This window comes from Chiloscyllium plagiosum, unplaced genomic scaffold (assembly GCF_037043375.1).
Source record: "Chiloscyllium plagiosum isolate Xiang-an unplaced genomic scaffold, Cpla_swu_hap1 HiC_scaffold_42, whole genome shotgun sequence".
Classification (NCBI taxonomy): Eukaryota; Metazoa; Chordata; class Chondrichthyes; order Orectolobiformes; family Hemiscylliidae; genus Chiloscyllium; species Chiloscyllium plagiosum.
In genome coordinates, this window is record NW_028270180.1 from 35,030,792 (window position 1) to 35,057,511 (window position 26,720).

A 26,720-nucleotide genomic window follows, 5' to 3' on the forward strand; every position below is an offset into this window, starting at 1 on the left:
AAAGGTTCATACTGTCGACCCTATCTAACCCCCTAATCATCTTGTACACCTCAATCAAGTCACCCCTAAACCTTCTTTTCTCTAGTGAAAACAGCCCCAAGTGCCTCAGTCTTTCCTCATACGATTTTCCTTCCATACCAGGCAACATCCTGGTAAACCTCCTCTGCACCTGTTCCAATGCCTCCACATCCTTCCTATAGTATGGCGACCAAAACTGCACACAATATTCCAGATGCGGCCGTACCAGAGTCTTATACAACTGCATCATGACCTCAGGACTCCGGAACTCAATTCCTCTACCAATAAAAGCCAGTACGCCATATGCCTTCCTCACCGCACTATTTACCTGGGTGGCAACTTTCAGAGATCTGTGTACATGGACACCAAGATCCCTCTGCTCATCCACACTACCAAGTATCCGACCATTAGCCCAGTACCCCATCTTTTTGTTATTCTTCCCAAAGTGAATCACCTCGCACTTAGCTACATTGAATTCCATCTGCCACCTTTCTGCCCAGCTCTGCAGCTTCTCTATATCCTGCTGTAACCTGCCACATGCTTCCTCACTGTCAACAACTCCTCCGACTTTCGTATCATCCGCAAACTTGCTCACCCAACCTTCTAACCCCTCTTCCAGGTCATTTATAAAAATGACAAACAGCAATGGTCCCAAAACAGATCCTTGCGGAACACCGCTAGTGACGGCACTCCATGAAGAAACTTTGCCATCAACTACTACCCTCTGTCTTCTTCCATCCAGCCAATTTCTAATCCAAACCTCCAACTCACCCTCAATGCCATATCTCCGTATTTTCTGCAGTAGCCTACCATGGGGAACCTTATCAAACGCCTTACTAAAATCCATATATACCACATCTACCGCTTTCCCCTCATCAACCTCCTTCGTCACCTTTTCAAAGAATTCAATAAGGTTTGTGAGGCACGACTTGCCCTTCACAAAACCATGCTGACTATCCTTGATCACATTATTCCTATCCAGATGTGCATAAATCCTATCCCTTACAATTCTCTCTAAGACTTTGCCCACAACAGAAGTGAGACTCACCGGCCTATAGTTACTAGAAAGAACTATACATGTTAGGAAAGAAGATGTGTTGGATATTTTGAACAACTTGAGGATAGACAAGTCCCCTGGGCCTGATGGGATATATCCTAGGATTATGTGGGAAGCAAGAGAGGAAATTGCAGTACCGTTGGCAATGATCTTTTCATCTTCACTGTCAACGGGGGTGGTACCAGGGGACTGGAGAGTGGCGAATGTTGTGCCCCTGTTCAAAAAAGGGAATAGGGATAACCCCGGGAATTACAGGCCAGTTAGTCTTACTTCGGTGGTAGGTAAAGTAATGGAAAGGGTACTGAGGGATAGGATTTATGAGTATCTGGAAAGGCACTGCTTGATTAGGGACAGCCAGCACGGATTTGTGAAGGGTAGGTCTTGCCTTACAAGTCTGATTGAATTCTTTGAGGAGGTGACCAAGCATGTGGATGAGGGTAGAGCAGTGGATGTAGTATACATGGCTTTTAGTAAAGCATTTGATAAGGTTCCCCATGGTAGGCTTATGCGGAAAATCAGGAGGCATGGGATAGAGGGAAATTTGGCCAATTGGATAGAAAATTGGCTAACTGGTCAAAGTCAGAGAGTGGTGGTAAATGGTAAATATTCAGCCTGGAGCCCAGTTACAAGTGGAGTTCCGCAGGGATCAGTTCTGGGTCCTCTGCTGTTCGTAATTTTTATTAATGACTTGGATGAGGGAGTCGAAGGGTGGGTCAGTAAATTTGCAGATGATACGAAGATTGGTGGAGTTGTGGATAGTGAGGAGGGCTCTTGTCGGCTGCAAAGGGACTTGGATATGATGCAGAGCTGGGCTGAGGAGTGGCAGATGGAGTTCAACCCTGCCAAGTGTGAGGTTGTCCATTTTGGAAAGACAAATAAGAATGCGGAATACAGGGTTAACGATAGGGTTCTTAGTGAGGTGGAGGAACAGAGGGATCTTGGGGACTATGTTCATAGGTCTTTGAAAGTTGCCACTCAGGTGGATAGAGCTTGTAAGAAGGCCTATGGTGTATTAGCGTTCATTAGCAGAGGGATTGAATTCAAGATTCGTGAAGTGATGTTGCAACTGTACAGGACTTTGGTTAGGCCACATTTGGAGTACTGTGTGCAGTTCTGGTCGCCTCACTTTAGGAAAGATGTGGAAGCTTTGGAGAGGGTGCAGAGAAGATTTACCAGGATGTTGCCTGGAATGGAGAATAGGTCGTACGAGGATGGGTTGAGAGTGCTAGGCCTTTTCTCGTTGGAACGGTGAAAGATGAGGGGTGACTTGATAGAGATGTATAAGATGATCAGAGGTATAGATAGAGTAAACAGTCAGAAACTTTTCCCCCGGGTGCAACAGAGTACAAGGGAACATAAATTTAAGGTGAAGGGTGGAAGGTATAGGGGAGATGTCAGGGGTGGGTTCTTTACCCAGAGAGTGGTGGGGGCATGGAATGCGCTGCCTGTGGGAGTGGTAGAGTCAGAATCTTTGGTGACCTTTAAGCGGCAATTGGATAGGTAAATGGATGGGTGCTTAAGCTAGGACAAATGTTCGGCACAACATCGTGGGCGGAAGGGCCTGTTCTGTGCTGTATTGTCCTATGTTCTATGTTCTATGAATAAGACACAATGTAACATGTGGTCTGGCACCTAGGGTAGCTAGTTGCCTGGAGATAAAAACAAATTTGAATTAGGCCAATCAGCTTAAAGTATAGGCAAAAAAACAAACTCCAATCAATTTTGAATTTAGTATATTGACAATCTTAAAAGCCAATGTCACAATCTGATGCTTTGGGGTATAAGACTGGAGAAAATTGAACAGTTAGGAGGAGAACTGCCAAGTCACCAGCATGTACAGACTGCCCAGGAAAATAGCTCTCTTAAAGGTACCTTTATCAATCAGAAACCTGTAAAACAGAAATTCATAAGAAGAAGAAAAGAAGACCAAGGAAGATATGAGAAGATACGACAATTTGAATTTTTGGCAAACCTTACTCAGGGGGTTTTATCGGTCTAGTATTGTAGAAGGAGAAGGTAAAAGATAGAGGAAGGAGGTATAATAGTTGTTAGTTAATTATTCTCTCTTACATCTTAACAAATAAAGTTGTTAATTTTTACTTTAAACAGTTCTTGGCCTCTCGAATTTTCACAGATTACTGCATGGGATAAATCTTTCCTCTGTTGCTGGTTTAAATTAAGCAGAAGAGTTTACACAATGTTGGAACAGTGTGTAATGGCAGACTATGTGATAACAAGGTCTGGTGTGTGTGATAGGGGAATAGGACATGGGAGAGTTCAAGCTCTAAAATTATTGAACTCAATATTGAGTCCGGAGGGCTGCTGGGTCCCCTACAGAAACCGAGGTGGTGTTCTTCCAGCTTGCGCTGAGATTCACTGGAGCATGGCAACAAGGCTGAGACAGGGATATTGGTCAGGAAACAAGGTAGTGTGTTAAAGTGGCAGGCAACTGGAAGCTCAAGGTCTTTTTTGTGGACAGAACATTGCTCGTAGTATTGGGCATAATGTATTGATGTGGATAGAGAACTAGTTGGCAGACAGGAAGCAGAGAAAATGGATCCTGTTCAGAGTGGGATACTGCAGGGTTCAGTGCTGGGACTCCAACTGTTCATAACATACATTAATGATTTGCATGAAGGAATTGAATGCATTATCTCCAAATTTGCAGACAGCATGAAGCTGGCTGGCAGTGTGTGCTGTGAGGAGGAGACTGCAGAGTGACTGGCTGAGTGAACAAATACTTGGCAATGTGAAGTTATCCACTTTGATGGCAAAAGCAAGAAGGCAAATTTTTATTTGAATGGTGGCAGTTTAGGAAAAGGTGAGGTGCAATGAGACCAGGGTGTCATGGTGGCACAGCCACTGAAGATTGGTTTGCAGGTGCAGCAAGCAGTGAGGAAATCTAATGGAATGCTGTTTAGATTAGATTAGATTACTTTACAATGTGGAAACAGGCCCTTCGGCCCAACAAGTCCACACCGACCCGCCGAAGCGCAACCCACCCATACCCCTACATTTACCCCTTACCTAACATTAGGGACAATTTAGCATGGCCAATTCACCTGACCTGCACATCTTTGGACTGTGGGAGGAAACCGGAGCACCCGGAGGAAACCCACGCAGATACTGGGAGAAGGTGCAAACTCCACACATTCCTGAGTCAGGAATTGAACCTGGGTCTCTGGCGCTGTGAGGCAGCAGTGCTAACCACTGTGCCACCCATTGCTATTCATAGTGAGAAGTCCATAACTAGGGGCCACAGTATAAGAATAAGAGATAAGAATAAAAGGACTGAGATGAGGAAGAATTACTTCATTCAGAGAGTTGTGAACCTGTGAAATCTCTACCACAGAAAGCTGTTGGGGGCAGTTCGTTAGATATATTCAAGAGGGAGGCGGATGTGTCTCTTGTGGTTCAAGGGATATGGAAAGAAAGCAGGAGGGGGAATATAGAATTGCATAATCAGCCATGACCATATTGAGTGGTGGTGCAGGCTTGAAGAGCCAAATTGCCTCCTCCTGCACCTATTTTCTATATTTCTAACAGGGTTGTCATAGTAGGTGACTTTAACTTCCCCATTATCAACTGGGACTTGCCTAGAGCAAGAGGCTTGTACAGGGCAGAATTTGTTAGGTGCATCCAAGAGGGTTTTTTGAAACAGTATTGGATGGTCCAATGAGAAGAGGGGCCATAGTGGACTAGTCACCTGGCCAATAAGTCTGGCCAGGTGACTGGGAGAGCATTATGGAAATGGTGATCACAACTCCTTAGGTTTTAAGATAACAATGAATAAGGATACGTCAGGATCTTCCAGGAAGGCACCGAAAATGGGGAGGGCTAATTATGCAGGAGCTATGAAATGATTATTGGGAGGCGCTATTATTGGGGAAAACCACATTTAATATGTGGGAGTTGTTTCATAGTACAACCAATCATAGAATCCCTACAGTGTGGAAACAGGCCATTCAGCCCAGTCTTTGTTTAAAGACCTGCTGATGACAGTTCAGGACCAGCATTAAAGAGGAAGGACAAGGATGGCAAGGCAAGCAACCTTTGGATAAAGAGGGAGACTGTAAATTTAGTCAAAAGGGAAGAAGAAGCATATGCAAGGTTAAGGAAGCTACAATCAGACAGGGCCATGAGGAACATAAAGAAAGCAGGAAAGTACTCAAGCAGGGAATTAGGAGAACAAGGAAATGACCTTGATAAATAGGACAATGTTAAAAATCACACATCACCAAGTTATAGTCCAACAGGTTTATTTGGAAGCACTAGCTTTCGGAGTGCTGCTCCTTCATCAGGTAGCTATGGAGCAAGATCATAAGACACAGAATTTACAGCAAAAATTACAGTGTCAGGCAACTGAAATGATATATTGAACAAAAGTAGGTTGCTGTTAAGCCTTTCACCTTTTAGAATAGGCAGCAGGTTTCAGTTCATTAATATGTAAATCCCAGAACTTCTTTCAAGTCACATTCTTGAGATAACTTAAGGTTTTAAATAAAAAGGTGACATCTCAGCTCAGACAATGCATTAAAGGTGCATTATAGGTTAGAGTCGTCTGTATTCCAATATGGAGTCAGACTGGTTCTATTTCCAAAGTGGAATTTATAAAATATTACATGGATTTACTACCTGCATTGACTGCCTGCAGATTGTGTGTTTTTACAGCAAAATTGAATGTACCCTTAAATATAATTCTGCAAATGCAAATTCACCCCATAAACTTATATTTGTGAGAGTAAGGGAGAGAGAGAGTGTCTGTATGTGAGTGTGAGTGCACGAGGGGGTGTGTGTTTGTGTGTGAAAGCTTGGTAAAGTGTGTGTGTGTGTGTGTGTGTGGGTGTAATGGAGATAAGTGGCCTGTGAGAGGGTGTGTGCATGGGTGTGAGTGTAGGGGAGTATATGTGTGTATGTGTAGAGAGTGTGCATGTGTGTGTGAGGATGTAAGAGTGTGTGTGAGAGAGAGTGTATAGTGCAGTGGGGTCACCTGTACTGTGACATGAACCCAAGGTCCCGGTTAAGGCTATCCCCATGGGTACCGATCTTGGCTATCAGCCTCTGGGCAGTTTACTGCGAACAATGTTTAAGGTTTGGCAGTTGTTTAAAGACAAGAAGTGGAGGTATAGGGAAGATTTGGGGAGGTGCTCATCTTCATCGATAATGTATTGCAGGCTGTGAAGAACATGGCATAGATTTCACTGCTCCCAGGAAGTACTGGACAATGAAAGATACCCTATCGGTTGCATCCCGTGTCTGTCTCCTGACGAAGTCATTACAGTTTCTCGCTGTGGCACATTGGAACTGGTGATCAATGAATTGAGCATCGTATCCTGTTATTATGAGGACATCCTTGAGCACCTTCAAGTATCCGTCATGTTCCTTCTCATCTGAACAGATCCTATGCGTACATAAACTTCCCAGCCTTCAGGACAACATTGACCACAACACCGTACAACTCTGTCATGGCAACCACAAGACATGTCAGAGTGTCGACACGGATACCACCATTATGCATGGGGACACACCCACCATGTACGTGGCAGGTACTCATGCGACTTGGCCAATGTTGTCTATCATACGCTGCAGGCAAGGATGCCCCAAGACATGGTACATTAGCAAGACCAAGCAGATGCTCCAACAGCGGATGAATGGACACGGTGCAACAATTGCCAAACAGGGGTATTCCGTCCCAGTCAGCGAACACTTCAGTGGTACAGGACATTCAGCTCGGATTGTAGGGTGACCATCCTCCAAGGTGGACGTCGGGATATGCAACAACAGAGTGGCCGAGCAGAGGCTGACAGCCAAGTATGAGATACCCATGGGGATGACCACAACCAGGACCTTGGGTTCATGTCACACTGCACTACACACGCTCTCATACACACACACAAGCACACATACACGCAAACTCTTACATACTCACACACTCATGCAGATCATCTCTCATACACACGCTTTCTCTCAAACAATCACACATGCAACCCCTACACTCACACCCATGCACACATCCTCTCACAGGCTTATACTCCATCACACTCACACACACACAAACACATACTCTCTCACGTGCACACACACTCACATGCACACAATCACATGCAGGCACTCACTCTCTCTCTCTCATGCACATACGTATTAGTCTATGGGGGTGAATTTGTATTTGCAGATACATTCTATTTTGCTCAAAAAATACACAACCTGCAAGGCAGTCAATGCATGTAATATTTTATAAATTCTACTTTGGAAATAGGATCAGCCTGACTCAAGATTGGGATTCAGACAGACTCTAACCTCAAATCTTTAATGTATTGTCTGAGTGGAGATGTCACCTTTTTTAATAAAACATTAAGTTACCTCAAGAATGTGATTTAAGAGAAGTTCTGGGATTTACATATTAACCAAAACCTTCAATCCATTGTAAAAAATGGAAGACTTAACAGCAATCTAGTTTTGTTAAATATATCATTTCAGTTGCCTGACACTGTAATTTTTGCTATAAAGTCTGTGTCTTATGGTCCTGCTGCACAACTACCTGATTAATGAGCAGCATTCCGAAAGCTAGTGCTTTTAAATAAAACTGTTGGACATAAAACCTGGTGTTGTGTGATTTTTAACTTTGCCCACCCCAGTCCCTCCACATCTTGACAAGTTAGATTAAAGAAAATCCCAACAGATTCTATACATCCATTAAAAACAAGAGGCTAGCTGAGGAGAGACCACTCAAGGATACATGGAGGCAGAGGATGTGGACAATATTCACGCAGGAGAAGGATATCGAAGATAGATTAATGTGGAGAATGCTAATTTGCCAGGGCATTTTGAGATCAAGAAAGAAGTGGCTTTGAGTTTCTTGAACAGCATTAAGATGGATAAGGCTCCAGGGCCCAATCATATCGACCCCAGGTTATTGAGCGAAGCAAGAGAGGAGAATGTTAGGACAAAAACAGAAATTGCTGGAAAAGCTCAGCAGGTCTGTGGAGAGAAATCAGAGTTAATGTTTCAGGTCCAGTAACTATATCCCAGAACTGATGGTAGCTAGGAAAATGTTGGTTTATGTGCAGAAGATAGGGTTTGGGTAAGGAGTAAACAATAGGTCTGGATAGAGCCCAAAGAGAGAAAGAATAGTTGGACAGACAAAGGAGTGGATAACAATCTGGCTAGGAGGGTGAATAGATATTAATGGGGACTCTTAGTGGTAGTGGGTAATCACAGACTATGTGTAACAGATCTGGTGTGTGTAGTAGGGGGCTGGGACATGGGAGAGTTCAGGCCCTGAAGTTATTGAACTTGATATTGACTGCGGAGGGCTGCAGGGTCTGCAAACAGAAAATGAGATGTGGTTCTTCCAGATTGTGCTGAGGTTTGCTGGGAGCATTGCAACAAGCCTGAGACAGAGATGTTAACCATGGAACTGGGTGGTGTGTAATGTGCCAAGCAACTGGAAGCTCATGATGGAGCATAGATGTTTTCCAAAGCAGTCACCCAACCTACACTTCATTTCCCCAGTATAAAAGGGCCACATTGTGAGCAGCGACTGCAGTTGACTAGATTGTGAGAAGTGCAGGTAAAGAGTCGATTCACCTAGAAGATATGTTTGGGCCCTTGGATACTGAAGAGGAAGAATGCAAGTGTTACACTTTCGGTGATTGCAGGTGTTCTGGACCAGGCCAGACACCCACAAAACATTTGAAAACGGGAGCCCAAAACGTTTAGGCCGATGTAAATTCCAGGAGGGATGCAGCTGGTCAAACCATTCAGCTTCAATAATAAACAGAATTTTTATTATTATATTAAATATTAAAAGAAAACAGAATTTAGAATAGCTGAACTTATCTGCAAACCCAACTGACTCTATCGCAACTTAACGAAGGACCTGTTCCAATCCCTACAACATCTCATAAACACGCTCCTTGGCAAAAGGTAAATTCCAACCCAGCTTCTTTCAGGCAGGAGAGGTTTCAGATTGAAGGTAGGGGCAAGAAACATCTGTTGAAGAATGGAACCTCTTTTTGCTGTAGTTGTTTCTCTCGATCTCCAGCAGTTTTTTGACTGCCTGCTTAAACAAACCAAACTAGAAAAAAATCTGAACTGGGAGAACTGGCCACTCCCTGCCATTGTTCAAAGTAACCATTTCCAGACAAATCAGCACCTCTGTCTTTATGACCCTGTTGAAAAAAACCAATGACAACATAACCTTATTAAAGGGGAAGCATCATCACACAGGAGAAAGTGCCATGGGGCTGTGCAGGAGTGTTAGGAGGGAAGCAAGAGTTAACCAGGGTGTCCTAGAGGGAATGGTCCCTGCGGAAAGTGGACAGGGGAGGAAATGGTAAAGAGAAAGAGGCTGGAGCCAGCAAACTGGAAATTCCGAAACTGGCATAATGCATCAGAGGAATGATGGATGCACATGGGCAGGGAAGTATTTCTTTAACTAGCTTGGTTTTTCAAAGTCCCGCATAAGAAATTATTTTGCAAGATGAAAGTGCATGGGATTGGGGGAAGTGTATTGAGATGAATAGAAAACTGGCTAGCAGGGAGGAAACAAAGAATAGGAATTAATGGATCTTTTTTAAATTGGCAGGCAGTAACTCGGTTCCACAGGGATCGATGCTGGGAACCCAGCTATTCACAATATATATTAATGATTTGGATGAGGGAACAAAATGCAACATCTCAAAGTTTGCAGATGATACCAAGTTGGGTGGGAGAGTGAACTGTGCTGAGGATACAGAGATTCTTCAACATGATCTGGACAGGTTGGGAGAGTGGGCAGATCAGTGGCAGATGCAGTATAATTTGGATAATGAGAGGTTATATACTTTGGAAGCAAAAACAAGAAGGCAACCTGAATAGCAGTAAATTGGAAGAAGGGAGTGTGCAGTGGGACCTGGTTGTCCTTGTCCTGAGTATCACTGAAGGTCCCAGTCGCTGAAGGTAGTCCTGCAGGTGGGGCAGGTGGGAAAGAAGGCAAATGGTATATTGTCCTTCATTGCGAGAGGTGTCGAGTACAGGAGCAGGGATGTGTTGTTGTAGTTATACAGGACCTTGGTGAGACTATACCGAGAATATTGTGTGCAGTTTTGGTCTCCTTTTCTGTGGAAGCATGCTCTACTCTCAAGGGTTTACCAGGCTGATGCCGGGGATGGTGGGACTGACGTATGAGGACAGATTGCCTATGTTAGGATTGTTTTCACTGGAGTTCAGACAAGTGGGGGTGTGGGGGGGGGGGGGGGGGTGGGAGGGGTGTAATCTCATAGACATTTTTAAATTCTAAGAGGACAAGGCAGGTAAATACAGGAATATTCCCGATGGTGGATGCTTCCAGAACTAGGGGTCACAGTCTGAGGATTCAGGGTAGACCATTTAGATTGGTGATGAGGGGACATCTCTTCACTCGGAGAGTGGTGCACTTGGCGTGAATGGGATCAAAGGTTTTGTGGAGAAAGCAGGATTAGGCTATTGAGTTGGAAGATCTGCCATGGTGGGCATGAATGGCAGAGCAAGCTCGAAGGGCTGAATGGCCTCATCCTTCTGCTATCTTCTATGTTTCTATCTCTTTGTTGTCCATTATGAATTCACCTGATTCTAACTGCAAGGGACCTACACTTGTCTAATCAAGTTGTTTTTTCCTCTTCACATATCCATAGAAGCTTTTGCAATCAGTTTTTATGTTTTTTGAAGGCTTACTCTCGTATTCTATCTTCCTCTTCAGAATTGAATCCTTTGTCATTCTCTGAATTTTAAATTTCTACCTGAGCTCAGGTTTGCCACTTTTTGCAGCCAATGTATACTTTTCCCCTTTGGCTTGAAAGCTATCCCTGAACCCGTTGTTAGCTTGGTTGAGCTATCTTCCCTGTTTTACTCTTACATCAAACAAGGATGTACAATTAGACCATAAGACAATGGAGCAGAAATTAGCCCATTCAGTCCATCGAGTCTAAACTGCCATTCCATCTTGGCTGATAGGTTTTTCAACCGCATTTTCCCATTTTCCCCCATAACCTTTGATCCCATTCACGGTCAAAAACTTATCTATCTCTGTTTTAAATATACTTAATGGCCTGGCCTCCACAGCCTTCTGTGGCAATGAATTCTCCAGATTAGAACGTAGAACATAGAAAATAGAACAGCCCAGCACAATACAAGCCCTTCGATCCTCAATGTTGTGTCGGCCTTTTATCCTTCTCTAAGATCAAACTAACCTACATACCTTTCATTTTAATATCATCCATGTGCCTATCCAAGAGTCACTGAAACTCTCCGTGTAAAGAACCTACCTCTGACATCTCCCCTAAACCTTCCTCCAATCACCTTAAAATTATGCCCCCTCATGATAGCCATTTCCACGCTAGGAAAATGTCTCTGGCTATCCACTCAATCTATGCTTTTTATCATGTTATACACATCTAACAAGATAAAGTCACCTCTCATCCTTCTTCGATCTAATGACTAAAGCTCCCTCAAACTTTCTTCATAAAGCATGCTCTCCAATCCCGGTACCATCCTGGTAAATCTCCTCTGCACCCTGTCTAAAGCACCCACATCCTTCCTGTAATGAGGCAACCAGGGCAGCACGGTGGCACAGTGGTTAGCACTGCTGCCTCACAGCACCAGAGACCCGGGTTCAATTTCTGACTCAGGCGACGGACTGTGTGGAGTTGGCACATTCTCCCCATGTCTGCGTGGGTTTCCTCCGGGTGCTCCGGTTTCCTCCCACAGTCCAAAGATGAGCAGGTCAGGTGAATTGGCCATGCTAAATTGCACGTAGTGTTAGGTAAAAGGGTAAATGTATGGGAATGGGTGGGTTGCGCTTTGGCGAGTCGGTGTGGACTTGTTGGGCCGAAGGGCCTGTTTCCACACTGAAAGTAAGCTAATGTAAGAACAGAACACAGTATTCCAAGTGTGGTCTAACCAGGACTTTATACAGCTAAAGCATATCCTCATGACTCTCAAACTCAACCCCACTGCTAATGAAAGCCAACACACCATATGCCTTAACAACCCTATCAACTTGGCTGGCAACTTTGCGGGATCTATGGATGTGGATCCCAAGATCCCTGTTTCTCCACACGACCAAGAATCTTGCCTTTAACCCCGTAATCTGCATTCAACTTTGGCCTTCCAAAATGAATCAGTTCACACTTTTCCAGATTGAACTCCATCTGCCATTTCTCTGGCCAGCTCTGCATCCTGTCAATGTCCCGTTGCAACCTACAACAGCCCTCCGCACGATCCACAACTCCACCATTGGCAAACTTACTAACCCACCCTTCTACTTCACCTTCCAAGAAATTTATAAAAATCAAAAAGAACAGAGGCCTCAGAATAGATCATTGCAGAACACCACTAGTCACCGAGCTCTAGGCTGAATACTTTCCACTTACAATGTTATGAAGTTGAAGGTGCGTACTGTACCTTTAAGAGAGTGTGAATGCTGTTCGGAGTGGAGAGATTACAAGCACTTGTGTGTATGACCTAATGGGTTGTAATGGAAAATTGAAAATATGTAACATTTGGCTGTGAAATGGATACCTGTTTTTGGTTTCCATTTTGACAACAATTCAGATTTAACCAATCAGTTTAATTAATGACCCAGGATATTAAATCTCAATCAAGTTTCAATTTATTGTTTTGCCAGCATCAAACCAATGAGACAATCCAATGTTGGGGATATAAAAATGCAGACTTTTTGAAAACTGGAGAGAGAGCAACTGCCATCGAGAGAGATCCAAAAAATTAGGAAACACCCTCTGTCAAAAATATCTTTTCACATGAAACGTACTCGCAGTAAAACGAAAGATGACCCAGGGAGATTCTCAGCTGGAAGAGCGAAGTCACAGAAGACAACAGCCGCTGTGTGGTTTTGAAATTAAGTTGATGCAATTTATTAAGTGTCTTTTTGGAACAGCATAGTGTTATAGAATTGGAGGCAGGTAATAAGCCGTATAGAGAAAGGGGTCTTAGAGTTCTGAATAGTTTGGGGTCTCGGGTCTGAGATTTGGACAGGTTTAGACAGATCCATTCTGAGATTTGGAGAGATTTGAACAGATTCTGGATACAAAAGATTCCAGCAGATTTAAACACTTGCTGATTAGTATCCTGGATCTTTAAATAAAACTAGGTGAAAAAATTATTTGTTTAATTTCGGTGACTTGTGGTTGGGTTAAATTAAAAGTGAAATAAATAGCTCTTAAGATTGCTAAAGAGGTTCTGGAGTTTGAAAATGAGTCCCAAATTTGCCAAGAAAGTTTAGAAAAACAGAGGAAGGACAAACATTTAGAATTATAAAATAGGTTAGCACGGGGTTTAACCAGGGACAAAGGAAAGCTGAAGTTGTAATGGAGTTGTTGAAGCAATTAGCTGTATCAGAGGAACAGACAAGTGCAGGAGAATTAGAAAAACTTAAATTGGAGTTGAAGTAAATGGAATTAGAAGATAAAGGAAGGGATAAAAGAGTCATGTTAGAAGAAAGAGAGAGAGAATTTGAACTTCAGAAGTTGCAACTTTGTCAGGAAAATCAAGTTAACAGGATGGAGATGAAGAGAGAAGGTAGTGATGTATACAAATATGTTAAAACACTGCCACATGTCAAAGCCTTTGTTACTTTATTTGAAAAACTGGCTAGGCAGATGGAGTTGCTAGAGAACCGGTGGGTAATGCTAGTTCAGACTAAGCTGGTAGGCATAGCTAGTGAAGTATTTGTCGTGCTGTCAGATGAGGAGTCAAGAGATTATAAAGATGTCAAAGAATCTATTTTAAGTGCTTATGAATTGCTACCAGAAGTGTATAGACAAACATAAAGCAGGAAACAGGTCAGACTTTTGTTGAATAAGAAAGAATTAAGCAGTAATTTTGAAAGATGGGTGCAGGCCATAAAAATATATAAGACCTATGACCCTCCAAGAGAGCTTATGCTATTGGAGGAGTTTAAAACTCACTTCCAGAGATGATAAAAATTCATGTGGATGAACAGGAAGTTCAAGGAGTGAGAAGAGCGGCAGACATGGCAGATAAATATGCATTGGTTCATAAGATAGAACTTCATTTCCAACAAGAATTTCATCCTGTGAGGGATAGAAATTGGGAGAAGGGGAGATCCTTCACTATAAAACAAAGAGTAGGCCACACTGGGAAAATGATTTGGAGGTGCCACTGTTGGACTGGGGTGGACAAAGTTAAAAATCACACAACACCAGATTATAGTCCAACAGGTTTATTTGGAAGTTAGTGTGATTTTTAACACTGGTAATAGTTTACCACAGGTGCAAAAGAAGCCCATGTTGGTGAAAAGGAGGTGAAAGGTGTGTTTCCACTGTGATAATGAGGGACACAAAGTCACAGCACTGATTAGATTAGATTACTTACTTACAGTGTGGAAACAGGTCCTTCGGCCCAACAAGTCCATACCGACCCGCCGAAGCACAACCCACCCATACCCCTACATTTACCCCTTACCTTACACTACAGGCAATTTAGCATGGCCAATTCACCTGACGTGCACATCTTTGGACTGTGGGAGGAAACCGGAGCACCTGGAGGAAACCCACGCAGACATGGGGAGAATGTGCAAACTCCACACAGTCAGTCGCCTGAGGCAGGAATTGAACCCGGGTCTCTAGCGCTGTGAGGCATCAGTGCTAACCACTGTGCCACTGTGCCGCCCACTGCCACCATGCCGCCCACTGCCACCATGCCGCCCACTGGACATTGAGTATTGGCACTGAGCGAAATGATGTGGTAAAAGAGATGAAGCTAGTGGTTTAGTGAAAGCAGTAAAGGAAACGCTAGGAAAACCTGAGGAACTTCAGGACAGTGCACAGTCTAGGCAGGGGCTGGGTATGTAGTTAGTGCTCGATCTCTATAAAAACCTCACCTCTGTGGGTAAAGTTTACTCAAGAAGAATAGGGGGAGACAGGAAAGAAGTTACAATTTTGAGAGATACAGGATCTAATATGTCTCTAATAGTAAGAGATGATCGTATTTGCACTTTTTCTGACCTGCTACCTGAGAGAGTGATGATTTGTGGAATAGGTGGACAGAAATCTTGCATTCCACCGTATAAGATCAGGTCAGAGTGCCAACTCAAGCCTTGGGAAATAACAGTAGGAGTGATTGACAGAGTGTCAGTTACAGGAAAACAGTTTGTTCTTGGGAACAATTTAGCAGAGCATAAGGTTAGGGTGACACCCCTTGTTGTGTAGCAGCCAAAGGAACAACAGGGCACTGAGAAGTTAAAAGAAAAATACCCTAGGATTTTTCCAGACTGTGTAGTAACAAGATCCCACAGTCATAAGTCACTGCATGAAGCAAAAACTAAAGAGAATGAAGAAGAAGTTGGGGTTCAGTTAGCAGACACTCTGTTGATGTAATGGTGCAGGAAAAACCTGAACAAGGCAGAGGGTCAGGAAGAAGTGTTTAAGCCTGAAAGGCTCAGGGATGTACAACAGAAAGACAAGACAATAAAATATATATGTGGTGATGCGTACTTAGAAAAGGAATCAGAAAAGGAATTCCTGAGGGTTATTATCTGAAAGATAGAATCCTAAGACGAAAATGGAGAACACGGCAGGTTAATGCAGAGGAGAAATGGGCCGAAGTGCACCAGGATGTGTTACCGGTAGCATATGGACAGGCAGTGTTACAGGTGGCACGTGAATTAATGGTAGGAGGTCATGTAGGTGTGAGGAAGGCTCAGGTTAAGGTACAAAAGCATTAATATTGCCCTGGACTGCACAAGGATGTGCTTGAATTTTGCTGTTTGTGTCATACATGCCAAATGGTAGGTAAGCCACAGACGGTAATAAAACCAGCACCTTTGTCAGCAATTCCCACGTTTGACAAATCTTTCGTGTGGGTCCCCTCCCTAAAACTAAAAGTGGGAACCAGTATTTGCTAACCATAATGGATGCGTCTACCAGATTCACAAAGCCAATTCCATTGTGGAGTATGAAGGCAAAAAGATTGGTGGAGGAGTTAGTAGCTTTCTTCACCCAGGGAGAGTCAGTCAGACCCAGGGTCTACTTTTACTCCTAGGCTGCTTACAGAAGTCATGGATAGCTTAGACATACAGCCAATTCTGTATCCAGACAGTCAAATTTCCCTGTATCCCATGCCTCCTGAGCCCACTATGGGGAACCTTATCAACACCTTGCTAAAATCCATATTCCTCACTTCCACTGATCTACCTTTATCATTGTATTTTGTCACATCCTCAAAGAATTCAATAAGGCTTGTGTGGCATGACCTGCCCCTCACAAAGCTATGCTGACTATTTCTAATCAAACTGTGCTTTTCCAAATAATCATAAATCCTGAGTCTCAGAATCCTTTCCAATAATTTGCCGAACACAGACTTAAGACTGACTGGTCTGTAATTCCCGGGGTTACCCCTATTTCCTTTCCTTAACAAGGGAATAATATTTGCCACCTTCCAATCATCTGGTACTAATCCAGTGGGAAGTGTGGACACAAAGATCATCGCCAAAGGTGCAGAAATCTCTTCCTTCGTTCTCCATTCTCAGTTCCTTTCTGGCTATCTTGTAACTTTTTAAAGCCCTGTCTGATCCTTGCTTCCTCAACCTTAAGTAAGCTTCCTTCTTTTTCTTGACTAGATGTTCCACACCTCTTGTCATCCAAGGTTCCTTCACCCTACCATCCCTTTCTTGTCTCAGAGGGACAAACCTATCCAGCACTTGCAGCAAGTGCTCCTTAAACAACCTCCATATTTCTGTCATGCTTTTCTCTGAGAATACCTGTTCCCAATTTATGATCCACAATCCCTGCCTAATGACATTGTAATTTACCCTCATCCAATTAAATACTTTCCCATACCATCTGTTCCTGTCCCTCTCCATGGCTGTAGTAAAGGTCAGAAAGTTGTGATCACTGTCACTGAAATGCTGATCTGATACCTGACCTGGTTTGTTGCCAAGTACCAAATCTAATATGGCCTCCCTTCTAATCAGCCTATCTACATATTGAGTCAGGAATCCTTCCTGGGCACACCTGACAAAAACTGGTCCAAGAGCACAGCAGTTCAGGCAGCATCCAAGGAGCTTTGAATTGGATGCTGCCTGAACTGCTGTGCTCTTCTAGCACCACTAATCCAGAATCTGGTTTCCAGCATCTGCAGTCATTGTTTTTACCTAAAAACTGGTCCAACAAAACTATTTGAACTAAGTCAGTTCCAATCAGTATTCAGGAAGTTGAAGTCACCCATGAGACAACCTTGTTACTTCTGCACCTTTCTAAAATCTGTCGCCTAATCTGCTCCTCTGTGTCCCTGTTGGTATTGGTTGGTCTATAGATAACTCCCAATAAGGTGACTGCTCCTCATGATCAGGTTCTGACTTGAACCCATACTGACTAGGTAGACAAACCCTCCTCGACGACCTCCCTTTGTGCAGCTGTGTTACTATCCCTGATTAGCAATGCCACTCCGACCTCTTTTACCTCCCTCCCCATTCCTTTTGAAACATCTAAACCCTGGAACATCTAAGAACCATTCCTGCCCTTGTAAAATCCAAGTCTCTGTAATGGCCACATCATCATAGTTCCAAGTACTGATCCATAATCTAAGTTCACCACCGTTATTACTGACACTTCTTGAGTTAAAATAGAGACACACTTCAACCCAACACAATGACTGAAACTTTGCCCTGTCAACTGTCTATCCTTCCTCACAGACTCTCTGCATCTCTCTGTTCACCAGCTTTCCCATCCTCTGATCCAAAGCTCCGGTTCCCAGCCCCTGCCAAACTAGTTTAAACTCTCCTGAAGAGATCTCACAAACCATCCTGTCCAGGATATTGGTGCCCCTCCAGTTCAGGTGCAACCTGTCTTTCTGTACAGGTTCCACCTTCCCCAGAAAGTATCCCAATGATCCATGTATCTGAAGCCTTCCCTCCTACTCCAGCTCTGTAGCCACGTGTCCAGCTACACTTCCTAGCCTCTCTCACCTGTGGCACCGGTAGCAATCCTGAGATTACTACTCTACTAGTCCTGCCTTTTAACTTCGAACCTAACTCCCTATATTCACTTTTCAGCTCCTCATCCCTGGCTATGTCATTGGTACCAATGTGTACCACGACTTCTGGCTGCACACCCTTCATCTTAAGCATTATGTAGACTTGATCTGAGACATCCCTGACCCTGGCATCCAGGAGGCAACAGACCATCCAGCAGTCTTTCACGACCACAGAATCTCCTATCTGTTCCTCCAACCATTGAATCTCCTCTCACTATTGTTCTCCGAGTCTTTCCCCTTTCTCTTCTGAGTAACAGAAACCTGGCTGCTGAGGCTTTCCTCTCATTTGTACACCATTCCCCTCCCCCCCAACAGTATCCAATGTGGTATGCTTATTATTGAGGGAACAGTCACAGGGGGTCCCTGAACTGTCTGCCCATTCCTTTTCCCTCTCTTGACCTTTATCCTGTAACTTGGGTGTGACTGCCTCCCTATAGCTCCTCTCTATCAGGCCTCTCAGCCTCCTGAATGATCCAAGGTTACTCCAGCTCCAGCTCCCTGGTGTGTGAGAAGTTGGAGTTGTGGGCACTTTTCACAGGTGATGTACACAGAGACACTAGTGGTTACCCTTACCTCCCATATCCTGCAAGAGGAGCATGCAACTACCCTAGCCTCCATCCCTTCTGCTCTAAATTACCAAGAAAGATTGAATAATTGGGGGAAAAAAACCTTTACCATACCAAGCCTCCACACAGTCTTTTTTTTGAGTAGAGGAGGAGGACAGGTGGGAGACACTACAGATATTGTGTTTTGGGTTTAGCTACTGCCCGAATATATTAGTTCATTTACCCAGCAGTCCCCTTGTCCACTTCCGCTCCAGTTCAGCCCTCATTCTGCTGATTCACAAGTCAAGTGTTTAATATTCACATTTACCTTCCCTGGTACGCCCTGGTTAGCCTTGACTTCCGCTGTTGAAATGCAGTATTCACCAATGTCTGGCTGAAGGAGTTTCTCCTCATTTCCATTCTAAGAAGTCTTCTTCTAAGGATGTGTTTTTGACACCTCATCTTTCCTGACAATGGAAACATCTTTCCAACGTCCATTTTGTCCAGGCCATTCAGTATTCTGTAAGTTTCAATCAGATCCCCCCTCATCCTTCTAAACTCCATTGAATTTGTCAAAGAGACCTCAAATATTCCACATATGTTAAACCTAAGATCATTCTAGTGAACATCCTCTGGAACCACCCCAGGTCCAATACATATTTCCTGAGATATGGGGCCATAATTGCTCACAATATTCTAAATGTGGTCTGATCAGAGCTTTATAAAGCCTCAGAAGTACATTGCTGCATTTATATTCTAGTCCTTGCAAGATGAATTACAACATTGTATTTGCCTTCTTAACTATTGACTGAACCTGCAGGTTTACCTTAAGAGAATCACTGCACTTAAGATTTCTGAATTTTCTCCCCATTTAGAAAACAGTCCATGCCTGTATTCTTCCTACCAAAGTGCATGACCTCAGTTTCCCACATTGTATTTCATCTGCCACTTCTTTGCCCACTCTCCTAACCTGTCTCAATCTTTCTGCAGCCTTCCCGCCTCCTCAATACTACCTGCCCCTCCACCTATCTTTGGATCATCAGCGAACTTAGCCAGATGCCCTCAGTTCTTTCATCCAGATCATTAATGTATAAAACGAAAAGTTGTGGTTCCAACACTGATCGTTGTGGAACTTAGACGCAGGCACTGGTGGATGGATTAGTAAATTTGCAGACAACACTAAAGTCAGTGGAGTAGTGGACAGTTTGGAAGAATGTTACAGGTTGCAGGGGACTTGGATAAACTGCAGAATTGGGCTGACAGGTGGCAAATGGAGTTCAATGCAGCTAAATGCGAGGTGATGCACTTTGGGAAGAATAACAGGAAGGCAGAGTACTGGGTCAATGGAAAGATTCTTGGTAGTGTGGATGTGCAGAGGGATCTTGGAGTCCATGTACATAGATCTTTGAAAGTTGCCACCCAGGTGGATAGTGCTGTTAAGAAAGCATATGGTGTGTTAGGTTTCATTGGTAGAGGGATTGAGTTCTGGATCCGCAATATCATGCTGCAACTTTACAAAACGCTGGTGTGGCCACACTTGGAATATTGTGTACAGTTCTGGTCGACCCACTACAGGAAGGATGTGGAAGCATTGGAAAAGGTGCAGGGGAGATTTACCAGGGTGTTGCCTGGTCTGGAGGGAAGGTTTTATGAGGAAATGCTGAGAGACTTGAACCTGTTCTCATTGCCAAGAAGGCTAAGAGGGGATTTGATAGAGACACACAAGATGATCAGAGGATTAGATAGGGTAGACAGTGAAAGTCTTTTTCCTAGGATGATGACATCAGCTTGTATGAGGAGGCATAACTACAAATGATAGATGTGAAACAAATGTCAGAGGCAGGTTCTTTACTCAGAGAGTGGCAAGGGTGTGGAATGCCCTACCTGCTAATGTAGTCAACTCAACCACATTAGGGAGATTTAAACAATCCTTAGATAAGCTCATGGATGATGATGGGATAGTGTAGGGGGACGAGCTGAGAATAGTTCACAGGTCGGTGCAACATCGAGGGCCAAAGGGCCTGTTCTGCGCTATTGTTCTATGTTCTAACATCACTAGTCACTAGCTTCCATCTTGAGAAAGGCCCTTTTATTCCCATTCTGCCTTCTGTGAGACAGCCAATCTTGTATCCATGCTAGTACCTTGCCTCTAACACCATGAGCCCTTATCTTACTCAGCATTGTCCTGTGCAGCACCTTATCAAAAGCCTTCTTGAAGTCCAGATACATAAAATCCATTGGCTCTCCTTGGTCTAACCTGCTCATTACTTCCTCAAACAATTCTAGCAGATTTGTCAGGCATGACCCCACCACTTGATGAAACCATGCTGACGTTGCTCTATTTTACCATGCACTTGCACGTATTCAAAAATCTCATTCATCACAATGGATTCCAAAACCTCAACAACTGATTTCAGGCTAATCAGCCGATAATTTCCAGTCTTTAGCCTTATTCCCTTCTTAAATTGCATTCACATTTTTCTAGTCCTCTGGGATCCTCCCTGATTCCAGTGATACCTGAAAGATACAAAAGCCTTCAGCTATCTCCTTCAGAACTCTCGGATGTAGCCCATCTGGTCCAGGTGATTTATCCATTTTCAAACCTTTCAGTTTTTCTACCACCTTCTCCTTGGTGATAGTCACCATGCTCATATCTACCCCCCCGCCACCCCCACCCCCCCCCCCCCCCCCCACTCTTTTGAATTTTTGGGATATTACTTGTGTCTTCCAACGTGAAGACTGATGCAAAATACTTAAAAAGGAACCTTGATTATCCGAACATCAATTAACTAAATATTAGATTATCTGAAGGAGATCTCGAGGTCCCGATAGAAACATTATATCAAAGACACACTTCCAACACTGATCGCCTCTTTGGTTTACAGTGATGAAAGATGAACTCGGCTTACTGAAATGCTGCTGAGAACAGTCCTGGAGATTGATGGGATCGAAGCCACCATCTCCAAATAACTGATCTCCCACTCTCTCTCTTTCACTCCACACTTTCCCTGGAGTTCTAAACAGGGGTGTACCCTTAAACCCCGCCCCTTCCCCAGATATACTCTCCAACATTGACCTGTACAGGCCAGAGGTGGAACTTGTCAAAAAAGTTGCAGTAAAGGTTGTGTATGTGTGTTGTGCACATGCGCAAGCATGAGCTATTTGGAGACTTACCCCACAAGGTAGTCTTAATGTTGGTGTCAGGTATGACTGCCCTGGGCGGATAGGGGGCATGGGTCGGTGGAGGGGTGGGCGAGGGGGCGGATGGCGGTGAGGACAGGGGGCGGGTGGGGTGGAGATGGGCAGGGCTGTGGAGTGGCATGGGGCAGATGGGGTTGCGGGAGGTGTGGGGGCTCACGTGCGGTGTGCTGCTGCCTCCTCTCCTGAATGGGGAGCAGACTTAACAGAAAACTCTGAGTCCCAGAGGAAAGGCATTGAATCAATTAACCAAATAATGAATTATGCAAACAAAATAATGCTCACCCATCTTGTTCAGATAATCGAGGTTCCTCTGTATTCAGTTCCTCAGCATCAAGCATCATTTTCCAAAGGCCTAATATCCACTTTTGCTTCTCTTTTTTTTCCTTTACATATCTAAAGAATCTCTTGTAAGTTTTCCTAATATTACCGGCTAGCTTACCCTCTAATTTAATCTTCTACCTCCTTATTTCCTTCTCTGTTGTTCTTTGTAGGTTTTCTAATCCTCTGATATCCCTTGCCACATTATATGCTTTCTCTTTTGCTTTTATGCTACTCTTGACTTCCCTAGTCAGCCATGGTGGCCTCATTCTCCCTGTACCAGGCTTTTTTTTTCCTCAGGTTGAATCTCCTGAATTATTCCCAGAAACTCCTGCCATTGCTGTTCCACTATCTTTCCTGCTGGGCTCCACTCCCAGTCAATTCTACCCAGCTCCTCCCTCAGGTCTCTGTAGTTGCTTTATTCAACTGTAATTCCATTACATCTGATTCCATCCTCTCTCTCTCAAATTGCAGTGCAAATTCTATCATATTATGATCACTGCCTCCTAAGTGCTCCTTCAGCTTGAGCTCCCTTGTCAAGTCAGCCTCATTGAACAACATGAAATCCCAAGTGGGATCCATCACAAACTGCTTCAAAAAGTCATCTCATAGACATTCCACAAATTCCTTTTTAGAATCCCTACAGTATGGAAACAGGCCCTTCAGCCCAACAATTCCATACCAACCCTCCGACGAGTAACCCACCCAGACCCATTCCCCTTCATTTACCCCTGACTATGGGCAATTTAGCACGGCCAATTCACGTAACCTGCACATTTTTAGATTGTGGGACGAAGCCAGAGCACCTGGAGGAAACCCACACAGACACAGGGAGAACGTGCAAACTCCACACAGACGGTCTGGAGGCTGGAATTGAACCCGAGGCTGGAATTGAACCCGAGTCCCTGGTGCACTGAACCACCATGCTGTCTTTAGCACAATGAGTCTGACATGACTTGAATACGCAACCTTCTGATCTGGAGTCAGATGCACTAATGTTGCACCACAAGCCCACACCCAAAAAATATTTTTTAAAAGCCAACTGCACCTGGTATTCCCAGGTGGTCTCCCATCTAAGTACTAACCAGGCCTGAGTCTGCTTAGTTTCTGAGATCAGATAAGGTCAGGCATTTTCAGACTAGTATGGCTTGCGTTTTCTTATGATCCAATACCAACCTGATATTCCCAGTCCACCTGGACATTGAAATCCCCATGATCACTGTAATCTTGCCTTTCTTACACACCTTTTCTATCTCTTGTTGTACCTTATGCCCCAAATCCTAACGATAGTTTGGGAGCCTGTACATAACTCCCATTATGGTTTTTTACCTTTGCAGTTCCTCAACTCTACCCACACAGATTCCACATCATCTGACCCTATTTCATTTATTGCTATTGATTTAATTTAATTTCTCATTAATAAGGCCAAGTTTGTACTAACTATCCCCTCTGCCCACCTGCCTGTCTTGTCGATAGGATGTATATCCTTGGATATTTAGTTCCTAGTCCTGTTCCCCTTGCAGCCATGTCTCCATGTTTCCCACCACATCATGCCTGCCAATTTTGATGTGCACCACAAGCTCATTACCTTACTTTGTATACTGCATGCATTCAGATACAACACCTTCAGTCTTGTATTGACCGTCCCTCTTCTCATTATCATTCATTTATTCAGTGTGTTTGAAGTTTGATTCCTAACCGTTTCCAAACACTCTGTCCTATTTCACTGAGAGGCTATTGCCCCCAACAGTATCCAAATATCCATCCCTAATCCTAACCTGTTAGAGATGGGAATAGTCACAGGAGACTCCTGCACTACCTGCCTCCCTCTCCGAGCTGTCACCCATCCACCTGACTGTACCTGTGGTGTGACGACCTTCCTGTAACTGGTGTCCATTATACACTCTGCTCCCTGTATGCTCCTCAGAGTTTCCAACTGTTGCTCCAGCCAAGCCACACAATCTGTGAGGAGTTGCGTCTGGTCATACTTCCTGTGGGCATAGTCATCAGGGACACCAGTCGGCAATGTTCACCCACATCTGGCAGGAGGAACACACCACAAATTGCCATCTGTGTCCTTTTACACAAAGAAAGATAAAAGAATCTTAGCTTGCCTTTGCCTTGCTTGTCTTTCTCATCGAAGCCCAATATTTTGCTTATTCATTTAATTGTACTCTTTGGGATTTCTTTACTCATATCATCTTGTGAAGTAGATCTAGTAAAAGTGAACTGGCAAATTAGGTTAAGAAATACATATTGATTAGATTAGATTAGATTACATTACAGTGTGGAAACAGGCCCTTCGGCCCAACAAGTCCACACCGACCCGCCGAAGCGAAACCCACCCATACCCCTACATTTACCCCTTACCTAACACTACGGGCAATTTACCATGGCCAATTCACCTGACCCTGCACATCTTTTGGTCTGTGGGAGGAAACCGGAGCACCCGGAGGAAACCCACGCAGACACGGGGAGAACGTGCAAACTCCACACAGTCAGTCGCCTGAGGCGGGAACTGAACCAGGGTCTCTGGCGCTGTGAGGCAGCAGTGCTAACCACTGTGCCACCGTGCCGCCCTGGAGGCACAGTTATAGATATTTCAGGTAATATTTCAGAACACACAGAATGGATACACATCAACTGTTCACAATGAACTAAAATATTAAAGGTAGTATCAAACTTCAAGAAAAAGCAAATAATTGTTCAAAGATTGGTGGCAAGTCAGAACATTGAACATAGACATTACAGTGCAGTACAGGCCCTTCGGCCCTCGATGTTGTGCCGCCCTGTCATACTAATCTGAAGTCCATCCCACCTATACTATTCCATGTACGTCCATATGCCTGTCCAATGATGACTTAAATGCATTTAAACTTGGTGAATCTACTACCCTTACTACTCTCTGAGTAAAGAAACTACCTCTGACATCTGTTTTATACCTATCTCCCCTCACTTTAAAGTTGTGTCGCCTCGTGTTTGCCATTCCCATACTTGGAAAAAGGCTCTCCCTGTTCACCCTATCTAACCCTCTGATTATCTTGTGTGTCTCTATTAAGTCACCTCACAACCTTCTTCTCTCTAACGAGAACAGCTTCAAGGCTCTCAGCCTTTCCTCGTAAGGCATTCCTTCCATACCAGGCAACATCCTAGTAAATCTCCTCTGCATCCTTTCCAAAGCTTCCACATCCTTCTTATAATGTGGTGACCAGAACTGTACACAATTCCCCAAGTGTGGCTGCAGCATAACCTCCTGGTTCTGGAACTCAATCCCTCTATTAATAAAGGCCAAAACACTGTATGCCTTCTTAACAACCCTGTTAATCTGAGTGGCGACTTTCAGGGATCTGTGTACATGGACACCAAGATCTCTCTTCTCATCTGCACTCCCAAGAATCTTACCATTAGCCCAGTACTTTGCATTCCGATTACTCCGTCCAAAGTGTATCACTTCACACTTGTCCACATTAAACTCCATTTGCCACCTCTCAGCCCAGCTCTGCATCCTATCTATATCTCTCTGCAACCTACTACATCCTTCATCACTAACCACAACTCCACCGATCCCTTAGTGTCGTCCACAAATTTACTAACCCACCCTTCTAAGCCCTCATCCAGGTCATTTATAAAAATGATGAACAGCAGTGGATCCAACACTGACCCTTGCGGTATGCCACCAGTAACTGGACACCAAGATGAACATGTTCCATCAACTACAACCCTCTGTTTTCTTCCAGCAAACCAATTACTGATCCAAACTGCTATGTCTCCCACAATTCCATTCCTCCGCATTTTGTATAATAGCCTACTGTGGGGAACCTTATCGAGTGCCTTGCTGAAATCCATATACACATCAACCTGTGTACTCTCATCTACCTGTTTGGTCACTTTGTCAAAAAACTCAATAAGATTCGTTAGGCATGACCTACCCTTCCCAAAACCGCGCTGACTGTCCCTGATCAGATTATTTTTTTTCTAGGTGGTTATAAATCCTCTCTCTTATAACCTTTTCCAACAACTGAAGTGAGACTCACTGGTCTGTAATTACCAGGGTTGTCTCTACTACCCTTTTTGAACAAGTGAACCACATTTGCTATCCTCCAGTCCTCAGGCACTATTCCTGTAGACAATGATGATTTGAAGATCAATGCCAAAGACTCGGCAATCTCTTCCCTTGCTTCCCAAAGGATCCTAGGATAGATCCCATCCGGCCCAAGGGACTTGTCTATTTTCACACTCTGCAGTATTTCTAATACCTCTTCCTTGTGAACCTCAATCTCTTCTAGTGTAGGTGCAAAGATATTTTTAAAAATGAATGAAAGCTTAATATGGAGTACGAGAGGAACTAAACAAAAATTTAAAGACTGTAAAAGTTTCTATAGCTATTTTAGAAAAGAAAAAGCTTAGCAAAATGAGTATTGGTCTTACAGAAAATTAATCTGGGAAATGATCATTGAAAATAAAGAGATGACATGTGAATTTAACCTATCTTTTGAAGATTTAATTAGATTTATTGACACATACTCAAATAAGTACAGTGGAAAGCTTAT

General features: G+C 43.8%; 1 pseudogene; it reads right to left on the reverse strand.

Annotated features, from left to right (window-relative positions):
• Positions 1 to 23,206: 23,206 nt before the first annotated feature.
• LOC122542665 (5S ribosomal RNA) lies at positions 23,207 to 23,322 on the reverse strand (annotated as a pseudogene).
• Between the last annotated feature and the right edge of the window lie 3,398 nt (positions 23,323 to 26,720).